This window comes from Nicotiana tabacum, chromosome 11 (genome assembly GCF_000715075.1).
Source record: "Nicotiana tabacum cultivar K326 chromosome 11, ASM71507v2, whole genome shotgun sequence".
Taxonomy (NCBI): domain Eukaryota; kingdom Viridiplantae; phylum Streptophyta; class Magnoliopsida; order Solanales; family Solanaceae; genus Nicotiana; species Nicotiana tabacum.
Window position 1 is genome coordinate 84,492,429 of NC_134090.1, and position 12,178 is coordinate 84,504,606.

The window sequence follows — 12,178 nt, forward strand, 5'->3', positions numbered from 1 at the left end:
CACAAAGTTGGGCCAGACTTGCGATTGAGCCCAGATGGGGGAAAACCATATTTCAACAAGTCTGGGCCCAGTCCATTAGGCCTAGGCGTTGAACCCAATAGCTTGGCTCAATTATAAAGTTTCTTTTCTAAATATATAGTATGAATGTATGTATTTATGTCTTGCAAATCATGTTAGTGAAATTAATCTTCGAACTTGGATTGCATTATGTAATTTTTGTTTCTGATTTTTCTATATAAAAGTGAATCGTTTTGCAAATTCTTTTTGACAAATGTGTAAATCGTATAAGTTTTGGCCAGATTTAGAATGTAAAAGAGTGGATAGGCCCAACTAACAACTGTTTGTAACTGAGCCCGCCTAATATGAGCTCAATGTGAGTCGGCTTTGGTTAGTAATCATGCCTGTCGAGGCCTTTAAATTTATTTCACTTCTGGGCCGAATTCTGAGCCCAGCATAGCTTCAAGGTTGATCCTTTACTAAATAATAAATGGGCTACTGCTGGCCCAAACTTCTTATCAAAAATGATTAAAGATCCAATACATATACCTCCAAACTTTCTTTCAACTAATAGTTATATATTTTAAGCTCAAACATTTGTAAGTAAGAATATCCTTAGGCCTAATTAAGTGTAATTATTTTATAGAAATCGAGGCGTTCCATACACAAACAAAAATCCATAAGCTATGGCCCTCACATTAATATTAACTTAGTATAGAAAACACTTTTGAACTTTCCTAGCTTTCTTTAGGCGCATTTTATAATAAACTATCGTGGCTATGGGTACGATTCCCGTGGTATAGTCATGATACCTAATTCTCAAATTCAGGGGTGCATTTCATATAACCCGATCATAACAACTTCGAATATAAATAAGAATAAACATATCATGAATCATGGGTACATTTCATGTAGCGTGGTTTGCGGTGTGTCCCAAACGGCAAGTGTAGGACAATCGTAAATTTTTCAAGAAATAATTTCATAAATCCTAAAAGCGGTTTAAATAATTAAAAAGCGGTTATAAAGTTAAAAATGCAAAATAGGTTTAAAACGTGTATTAATCAGATAATTAGGCCATTATTAATAGTTAAGCGACCGTGCTAGAACCGCGAAACTCGGGAATGCCTAACACCTTCTCCCGGGTTAACAGAATTACTTATCTAGAATTTCTAGTTTCGCAGATTTTTAAATAAAGTAAATTTTTTCTCGATTTGGGATTTAAAATAAATCGTTGACTTGGAACAAAAAATAAATTATTCCAAGTGACGACTCTGAAATTAAATAAATAATCCCATTTCGAATAATGTCACTTTAATTGGAAAAACTCCTCATATCCCTTGGGTGGTAAAAAGGAGTTGTGACAGCTCTGGCGACTCCACTGGGGATAAACAACCTAGAACTTCTGGTTCAGGGTTCAAGAATTCGAGCATAGAATAACTGTTATACTTGAATTTATTTATTATCTTATTTTTACATGTTTGGGCCTAATGTGCTAAATGTCGCATTTTACCGCTTTGATATTATTTGAACTGTATATAAACTGCTACAAAACCTTTCTCGTCTGTTAGTGTCATACCCTAAATTAGAACGAGGTTCGGACAAGTTGCAAAGCCGGATGATCTTTTGGTTACCGGTACGCCGCCCCCCTCGGCTCGAGTTGTCCGCTCGGGTAAGCCAAGTTTAGAACAATACACCGAGGTTTTAAACCTAGAATAACTCAGCCTTATGCCGGATCCCTAGTAGGAACACTTGTTTACATCATATACATTTGACTTTGGGGATTCAACACAGGGGTTGGTTCCATCTAGGACAGGTGTACCCAAATTAAAAAGACTATCCTGATGCATCTTATGTGCTACTTGTACAATTATTTGTCTCGGTTTGCATGTGGACCGATTTTTAGAATAGGGAGAAAAATTAAAAAAAATTGAGGTATGAGAGAGATAATTGCCCGTTGTTGAAAAATTTGGTGTCTAAAATATACTGAAATTTTGCCGAAATTTTGAAAAAAAATAAGAGAAAAAGGAAAAAGGAAAAAGAAAAGAAGGGAAAATTATTTCAAAATTCCATGTTTTTCTGTTACGTCAAAACTGACCGAACTACGTGGGTTTGGTTCTCACCGGACGTGGAATACGTAGGCAACCCTCATCAGGTCCAGCCCCGCTTTTGGAAAAAAATAATCCAAAAATTTGAAAAAAAAATATTGTCTTTGTTGTCATAAATAAAGTGGGTAGATTAGACGGAAGAAGTATTTACAAAGAAAAAGACACCCTAGATCTGGCGATAGGCGATTTGGAGAAGACTGCTGCGCACAACTCTCGCGAACACTGCCATGGCCAATTTTGCCGGTGGCCAGCCTCCTACTATGGCTGCGCTGCCTCCCCAACCACCCCCCTAACATAGCCCAACCCCCCACAATATCAAATAACACACCCCAACCCATGGATTATGCGAAGTTATTAAAGCCATGTACGCTAAATACTGCCATGCACGAGCAAAATCTAGAAGTTCAGCCAATGTGGCATTTACTAAGTTATGGAATTTACCTATTTATTCATGTTTATTTTTTAAAAATTGTGAAAATAAATAATTGGACTGTTTTACTTAGCTCGTCACTACTGCTCAGTTCCTTAGTTATTTCTGTTACTACTGAGGTGGTTGTACTCATACTACACCCTGAATTTTATGTGCAGATCCAGGTGAGTTAGAGCGCGGCTATCATTGATTTCAGGCCGGCTATCTGTGGAGGTTGCAAGGTAGTTGCCAGCGTCCGCAGGACCTTGTTACTTCTTTTGTCATTTCTTCTTTTGGACAGTTAGATAGTTTATATATCTTAGTTTATAGTTTTAGATGCTCATTACTTAGTGATACCCCGTTGTTTGAAACTCATTTCCATATTTTATATTATTTATAGTTAGAGTTGGTTTAGTTTATAAGGAATTAAATTATTGAAAATATTTATTAAATTCTTATAATCAAATTAGTAGTAATATTTTGGGAATAGGCATGCTTTGTAACACGATAGGCGCCATCACGACCATGATTAGATTTTGGGTCGTGACTAGTTGGTATCAGAGCCTAGGTTACATAGTCTCACAAGTCATGAGCGGGTTTAGTAGAGTCTTGCGGATCGGTACGGAGACGTCTGTACTTATCTTTGAGAGGCTGCAGTACCTTTAGGAAAACTTCATCTTCTTTATTTCTTATTGTACGGTATTGATTCAGCTTGAAGTGTAACTCTTTGAATTCCTTCCACGCATTCGTATGCGTACATGAGCGCTCGATATTAGTTATGCATTGACGGATTGTGATTCCCTGGATGAGGTGCGAGATATGCTTTCTGTGTGTTGATGTTGGGCCGGTCTGGAAGACTTGAGGCCGGGTTTTGACTGTAGATTGAGCACTGAGATGTTGATTATGTGAGCGCGTGCTTGTGGACCTATATGTCTGGTAGTGTCCGTATTAGTGGAAATGGTGGCTGGATGGATGCGTGATGAGTATAATGTAGCCGTGAGATGAGTTCATATGATTTGAATGTAACGAGAAGTTATAGTTGAAGGTTTCACCCATTTGAGACTCCAGGTATGTTTTTAGACTCTTTCGAGGACGAACATTTGTTTAAGAGGGGGAGGATGTAACGACCCGGTCGTTCGTTCTGAGAGTTATAGCCCCATTTCCCCCATCTATGCTTATTTATGAGTTGTTCAGCTGTGTTAAGTTGTATCGAGTTGGAAGGTTTGGGTTCGGAGTAGTTCTGGAGTGAAATGAACATTTGGTCTCTTAGTTAGAAAGCTAAGTTGCGTAGACCTACTTTGTTGAATGGAGAGCATGTTGTGAAGTATACAGAAGCAACAATTGAGAGAATGGATGTGATCGAAGGACTTCAATATGCTATAGTTGGAAAACTACTATATGGATGGCCTGACCTACAACAACTACGTCGACTAGTACCAATCCAATGTGGTATTAAGGGTGAATGTAACATTGGTTATCTAAGAGACAAGAATGTGCTAATAAGGATGACATTATGGCAGGATTTTTTAAATTTCACATCGAAGTCTGCTCATTACATCAAGGACAAGAATGGGTATGAGTACCAGCTTAGGCCTCTAATTTATGACTCTAAATTTAAGGCTGGTGAGGAAACTCTTAAGGCTATGGCTTAAATTTTATTCCCATGTCTGTTGCCTACCTTTTTTTGTGAAAGAATGTTTACTTTCATTGGCAGCAGCAGTTGGCGAACCTTTGCACCTGGATATGGCTACTATAAACAAAACCAGGCCTAGTTGTGCAAGGGTGAAGGTATTAGTTAATCTCCTTGGTGACTTGCCTAAGAAGGTGAGGATGGATATAGTGAATGAAGCTACTAGGACTGAATGGGTTAAAATACAGTATGATATGCTACCTAAATACTGTAAGAATTATAAGCTACTAGGTCATGATCAACTTGAATGTTGGAGATTGCACCCAGAGTTGTATGTGGAGAAGGAGAATTTAAAGCAAGTTGTAAATGGAAAAGACCAGGTGCAGGATAAACAACAATCTCTAATAATCCTATCAAGTGGAAAAGTGGTAGGTAATGTGACAGGCAATGCGAAGGAACAGTGGAAAGAAGTAAGGGATAATAGAGTTAGGAATGTGGTGAATCCGTTAGTCTGAGCAAGGAATCACTGGACATGAGATAGTTCCAGTTCAGAAGAGTGGCAATCAAGTATCTAATGAAGGTGATAAGGATGGGAACACAATACAACATAATGGAGGACAAGGGAAGATTGGAAAGGAGCTACTTCCAGTAGACAGTGCAGAAAACAATCAGGTTCAAGTGGGAAACAAATTTGTAGTATTAGAGGTGGTAGAGGAGGAAGAGGAAATAGACGATCAATTGGAATTAGTATCAACTCAACCAAGTCATAACAGACCAGCAACAGGAAATAAAGGTGTTACACAGAAGTAGACAAAAGGTAACACTGCAGGAAACTTAAATCCTGCAGCCCCAGCCTTTAATCCCAAATTAGCAAGGATTGAATCAACTAATGGAGGAGTGGCTACAACCCCTAAAGGTAATGGGAAGGAAGTACCTAATGGCAAGGAATCAACAACATAGTGGGTGCAAAGATCTTTCAAAGTAACTGCAGGTGACATGAATGTACAGTTGATACCTCTTACTAAGAGATCCCATCACAGGACACATTGGTGGATAAGGAGCTAGCTAACACTCCTGCAAAACAGACATATGGGATATATTTTCCTAAAGTAAATGAGAGAGTTCTATGGAGTGGGGGCATATTATGGTCAAATCAAAGAGTGGAAGATTCAGATGCAGATGAGGTACCAAAGGGAGTACCAGATGATGAGGAATCAACGTATGATGATTGAGAGAATGAAGAGCAAAGTGTAAATGGGGACCTCATTGTTACAACTAATAACAAAGATGATGACAACACCAATAAAGCTAACACAGAAGTCAAGGGAAAAGAAACAAACAAAGTCAATCAGGAAGGTGCAACATATCATGGTGCTGAAATTGCAGAAGGAATAAGTACAGAGGCAGGGGATCCAGGAGGAACACAGAAGGGTGCTATTCAAAACAAAATCACTGGAGACAATCAACAACAGTCTGTAAATGATGGGAATGAGCTACAGACAAAACAAACCTCAAGTGCCCCAGAAAATACTGTTCCATTAAAATAAACACAGCTGAAGCTAATAAAGAAAGGAGAGGTACATGCCTTCATACCTAAATTCCAAAACCAAAAATATTTGGATACAGTAGGAGGGAAGGAGGCCAATGTGGCAAATGATGAGGTGGAAAGAGCTAGCAGAGACATCGATCAAGAATCAACAGTCCAGAATTTTCAGAGTGTAGCAAGGCTAGGGGATCTATCACCCAGGTATCTTGAAAAGGCAAAATCTATAGCAAAAGGCAGGAAGAAACAGCAAAAAGACAATACTACTGCTCCTACAGGTGGTGTACAAACAATGAGAACTCTAACCAAATCTATCAATCAATAATGGATGCTCTTATCTGGAACATCAGGTCAGTTAAAACACAACAAGCCTTTGAGAGGCTAGTCAAAATGCATAGGCAAAATTACTGTGAGTTTATTGGATTAATGGAACCTAAGCAACAAGCTAGAAAAATGGAAAGATATAGAAGGCAGATTGGTTTTGCACAAGCAATTTCAAATGTGTCAAATAAGATTTGGGTGTTCATTGATGAAGTATTTGATGTTACTATCATGTATGACATGGTACATCAGCTTACATTAAGGTTGTTCCATACAGAAACACATATAGAGATTGTCCTTACCTTAGTCTATTCTAAGTGTGATGCCATTGGGAGAATAGAGTTATGGGATTCTATGTATGCAATGGCAAGGGACATGACTATACCATGGCTAGTAAGAGGTGACTTTAATGTCATTTGGGATGAAGAAGAAAAATTTAGGGGATTACCAGTGTCCTTGAATGAAATTGATGAATTTAGACAATGCATAAACACTTGCAATCTGCATGATCTTGGATTTAAAGGCAGTATCTTTACTTGGTGGAATGAGAGGGCTGAAGAGGACTGTATTTTTAAAAGGCTGGATAGATGTCTAGCAAATGATGATTTTTAGCAAACATTTCCAGGAATTGAAGTGTCTCATCTGTCAAAGATAGGTTCAGATCCTAGCCTCATGCAATTAAAATGTGATATAGGGGAAGCTCCAGTTAATAAACCTTTCAGATTTCTCAACTATTGGGCTGAGCATGAGTCATTTACAGAAGTTGTAAGGAGGAACTGGCAAGCAGACTTTTGTGCCAGTCCATTTATCATATTTAATGTCAAGTTAAAAAAAGATAAAAAAAGGCATTATCAGAGTGGAGTAGAGCTACATATGGTGACATCTTTAAGAGAATCTCAAGAATGGAAGAAGTAGTCTTAGTCCATGAAGCACAGTTTGAAGCTAGGCCTACAGAGGAAAATAGAGAAAGACTGCAGAAGTGTAAGCAGAGCTGATCAGGTATGTTGCTTTGGAGGAACAATACTGGAAATAGAAATCAGGAATGACTTGGTTTAAGGACGGAGATAGAAACACCAACTTCTTTCATGTTCAAGTCATGGGTAGAAGGAAGAGATTGCAACTCAAAAGGATTCAAAATAGTCATGGTCAGTGGCTAGAAGAAGATGAGGAAATTGCTGCTGAAGCTGTTAAGTTCTTTGAAGATCAATTCATAGAAGTAACATTGCCTAGCACAATTAGCATCATTGAATATGTTCCTACACTAGTGGGTAGGGAGCAAAATGCAGAACTGATAAAGAATCCATCAAAGGAAGAAGTCAAGAATGCAGTTTTTGGACTTAATAGAAATAGTGCAGGAGGACCAGATGGATTCACAAGTAGGTTCTTTCAGACATGTTGGGAGATGATTGGAGAAGACTTGTTGACATGGTAAGAGCCTTTTTCAATGGACATGAATTGCCAAAATGTGTCACACACACAAACCTGGTGTTACTTCCAAAGAAGAAAGAAGTATCAACATTTTCTGTCCTGAGGCCTATCTGCCTTAGTAACTTTACAAACAAAGTGATATCGAGGATTATCCACGATAGACTAGTTGGTCTGCTACCTAGTATAATCTCTGAAGAACAAGAAGGCTTCATAAATGGGGGGAAGCATTGTTGAAAACGTATTGCTCACACAGGTGATCATTACAGAAATAAGACTTAGAACAAAAGCTTGGCCAAATGTGGTAATGAAACTTGATATGACTAAGGCATACGATAGGCTATCTTGGTTATTTCTGACTAAGGTTCTGAGGAAGATGGGATTTGCAGAGAGATTCATAGGAATGATATTTGGAATTATTTCAAACAACTGGTACTTTGTGCTCATAAATAGACAGACTCATCGATTCTTCAAATCTTCAAGAGGTGTTAAACAAGGGGATCCTTTGTCTTCTACCTTATTCATCTTAGCTGCTGAGGCCCTATCGAGGTGTTTAAATGATATACACCTGAACCTATATTTTTGTGGCTTTGGCTTACCCAAGTGGAGTCCTAAAATCAATCATCTTGCATATGCAGATGATACCATCATATTCTCCTCATCTGATGCTACATCTCTAAGATTGATAATGGAAGTACTGAGTGCTTATGAAGTAGCATCTGGACAGCTGGTTAACAAGGCCAAGTTTGCAGTTTATTTGCATCATTTAACAGATGAAGAAGTGTTTCTGAAAGTGGAAAGAATCACAGGTATCAAAAGGCAGAATTTCCTAATCATATACCTAGGCTGTCCTATCTTTTATGCTAGGAGAAAAATGGAGTATTATTATGGCATGATCACTAAGGTGTTGGACAAGCTGCAAATATGGAAAGGGAAGTTGTTATCTATTGGAGGAAGAGTACTGTTGATAGCTAATGTACTGCAGAGCATGTCCATGCACTTGCTGTCAACAGTCAACCTTCCAAAAAATATTATAAATAAATTGCACAAATTTTTTGCGCAGTGTTTTTGGAGCAGTTCAGTTGGGGGATCTAACAGACATTGGGCATCGTTGAATATATTATGCATGCCATTTGAAGAAGGGGGATAGGCTTCAAATCACTACATGATGTTTCAAGGGCCTTGTTCTCTAATTTATGGTGGAATTATGGAACAAAACCAAGTCTATGGATCTTATTCATGAGCCAGAAATATTACAAGAAATTGAATTTAGTCATTTTACCATGGAGGAAAAGATCGCATGTATGGAGGAAAATGCTAGAATGCAGGGAGTTGATAGAACATAAATAGGTTGGCATCCTAAAATGGGATCTTCCTTATTTTGGTTTGACAACTGGACAGGACTAGGGGCTCTTTACTTCAATGTTCCTTATGATTTTGGAGTGGATGATTCAGTGCACAATGTGTTAGATATGGTTGAGGAAGGGGCATGGAATGTGGATAGATTACTGGAGATCTTACCTGAAGAGTATGCAATGCACATTGTGGAAAAGATTAAACCACAACTGATGCAAAATGAACTAGATATTCCTTATTGGATGTTGGAGACTAGATGATTCTTTAGTGTTAAATATGCTTGGGAGTATATGAGAAGGAAAGATGAGCCAAGAATAGCATATAAGATGATTTGGGTGAAGGGGCTGCCATTTAAAATTGCATTCTTTATGTGGAAAGTGTGGAAGGGAAAACTACCATTAGATGACTTTATGAGAAGGATAGGCTACTTGACGACATCAAAATGCTGGTGTTGTACTGAACCACAAGAAAAAACGTTACAACATTTGTTTTTCAAATCACATATTACAAGAAATGTGTGGAGTTACTTTCTCACAAGGGCTGGAATTGGATTGTAGGGCCTAACAGTGCATCAGGCAATTATTAAATGTTGGACTGCAAATGTGTGTCACAGACTTAAACCTACCATGAAAGAACTACCTTCATACATTGTATGGGAGCTTTGGAAAAGAAGGAACAATATGAAATATGGGGATGCAGTATCAACAGGCAGAGTGATCTATCAAGTATCATCTACATTGCAAGCCTTAGTGAAAGTGAGAAAACCAGGAATAGGTTCTGTTCCTCACAAATGGCAAGATCTGGTAACCATGATAGAGAACTACACATCCAGACTGAAGGTAGACAAATTGTTATGGGAATTTCCAAGTGAAAAGTGGCTTAAAGTAAACACAAATGGTGCATCAAGGGGGAATCCAGGGAGAAGTGCAATTGGTTATTGCATAAGAGATTAAAAATGGGATATCATACTTGCATTGGGGAAAGAAATTCATGAAACCACAAACACTGTGGCAGAGGCAGTGACTATTGTAGAAGCAGTGAAATTCTACAGATCACTACAGTATACACATGTGGGTATCCAAACAGATTCTATGTTAATGAAGAAAATTATTATTGTGGAGTGGAAGCCACCTTAGTGCATAGCCGATGAAGTACAAGAGATCATGCATCTACTAGAAAGTACAAACCATGTGGTGTCTCACATTTTCAAAGAAAGAAATAAGTTAGCTGACCATCTTGCCAACTATGCTCTTGACTCTGGAGATATAGATTGCCAAGAGTTTTGGGAACTGGACTCAATTGGTAGGAGGTTAGTAATGAAGACAAGTTGCAATGTCCATATCTCAGGGTCAAAGTAGCCAAGAATTGAGGAGGGAAGATAAAGGAGGAAGCAGTAGACAAAAGCATAATTTTGATCAACATATCCAAGTCCTAAGGGAGGAGGATTTGAAGGTCACTTTTTACACTAACTCTAGGTTCTTTTTTGCAGGAAAAGATACTGTAACTATGCCCTATTCTTCAAGGAATTTACAATTGGTGGTACTAGTACCTAGTACTCAGTACAATGGAAGGGAATTGGAGATAGGAATAAGCATAGGAGCAAGGAGTCTCACAATGCAGAGTACCAATATACTCAACAATGGTAGCACCTGCAGGCTAGAACTTGTACTGGACTTCTCAAGATTGTTAAGGGAGCCAAATCAAAGGAATGAGAAGCTGGTTGGCCTATTAATCACAAAGAAGTATGTGATGTGACTCTATGGTCTAATGAAAGTCCTTTTGGGGGTATTAATGCCTGACATTCATACCAAGGAAATAGACAATAGCACAGCAGCGGTGAGACCAAAGAAGCAGACAAAAAGGTTGAGAAAAATGCCAGAAAGTTTAAGAGAATTGGGCAGTTTCAATTACAATCTTCAGGATTTTGGAGCAACTATAATAGAAAAGATAGTATATTAGAAAAAAAGGAGGCTCCAAGCAACAAATATGAAGCAAAGATGCCCAAAATACATAAGAGAATTGGGCCTTATGAAAAGTTGGTAAGGGTACATTGGAGTAATGCATATGCAGGAACTTTGATAGGAAAGTTGTCCAGAAATGGATAGTATGGAACAACTTCGGTAGAAAGAACAACTGAACATACAGGGAACCAAGAAAAAAGCATTGAGGAATAACTAAGTTTTGAAGGAACTGTCAAAGCCATCAACTATGTTCAAATACTTTTGGAGAAGAACATGATGATGACTTTTTTCACTAATGAGGTTTTCTTTTTTTGCAGGAAACGTTACTGTGGCTATGCCTCATATATTGATGAACCTTCAACTGGTGGTATTAGTACGATGTACTCATTCCATTAAAGGGGACTCAAGTATGAGCATAAGTATAGCAACAAGGCTTGGAAGGGGCAACTCTATTGCCCAGTTTTCTCAATACAACATTGTGCGAACAAATGGGACCGGCAAAGATTTCTGGGTAAAATGGCTGAGTTGTGGAACGTAACTCACATTCAGCTCTTCAATTTAATATCCCATAGATCAAATCTGGCAAGGAGGTCAGAGCAATTCACAGGGCGCATTAACGAAGTTGAGCTTCAATACACCATAGTGAAAAAGGTTTGGAAATGGCACTTGACAGGGCAAAGTTGGCTGCATTTAGCATTTAGTTTAGAGCCACACTGGGTATATATTCCAGCACAAAATCAAAGTAGGACATCTCAGGAAGGGACTCAAGATTTAGGCTCAACGAAAAATACGATGAGATCATGCAGAAATGAGTGCAGAAATGAGGTACGCGGACAATTTTGGGCAGTGAACTTGGAATGCAGATACATATACCACTGGTACTCAGAGTATAATAGGGATCATATGAATAGAAGGGCATAAATAATGGCATCACAACATCAAAGAAAGGACACCCTTAGCGCTAGCACAGTGACAGTGCTATATTTGCAAGAAGACAAAGGCTATTTCTCTAATCATCGGATAATTTGTAGGCATCATTTGTTTAATTTAGTTTGTATTCATTTTGTGATATCAGTGTTGAGTTTAATACTTAGCATTGGTTATAGGTTTCATGTAATTATCAAGTTTTTTTTCTTTCATATCGTAAGACCTCCTGATAGTATATTTTCTTTTATTTTATTGATATATAAAAAATAGTCCTAGGCACATCGCCTAGTGGATTGCTTGAAAAAAAATAAAATAAAGTGGGTGATGCCATTTTTTGTCTAAATAGTCGAACGTCCCGAATGGGCGCCGGAAGGCCATTTTTGCAAAAAAAAGCCATCGACAATTTCTTTGTCGATTTTTGGTCACCTAGCAAGCACAACCCTAAAATCTTCCCCTTTCAAAGTGTTGAAGGGCCGTATTTGCAAAAGTGGCCATGTCTTTTTT

General features: G+C 38.2%; 1 long non-coding RNA gene across 1 annotated transcript; it reads left to right on the forward strand.

Moving 5' to 3' along the window:
- The first annotated feature begins 2,264 nt into the window (after positions 1–2,264).
- LOC142166533 (uncharacterized) lies at positions 2,265–11,895 on the forward strand. Its single transcript, XR_012696946.1, has 3 exons — positions 2,265–2,529; positions 2,691–2,753; positions 11,065–11,895. It is a non-coding gene; the product is annotated as an uncharacterized LOC142166533 (long non-coding RNA).
- The last annotated feature ends 283 nt before the right edge of the window (positions 11,896–12,178 follow it).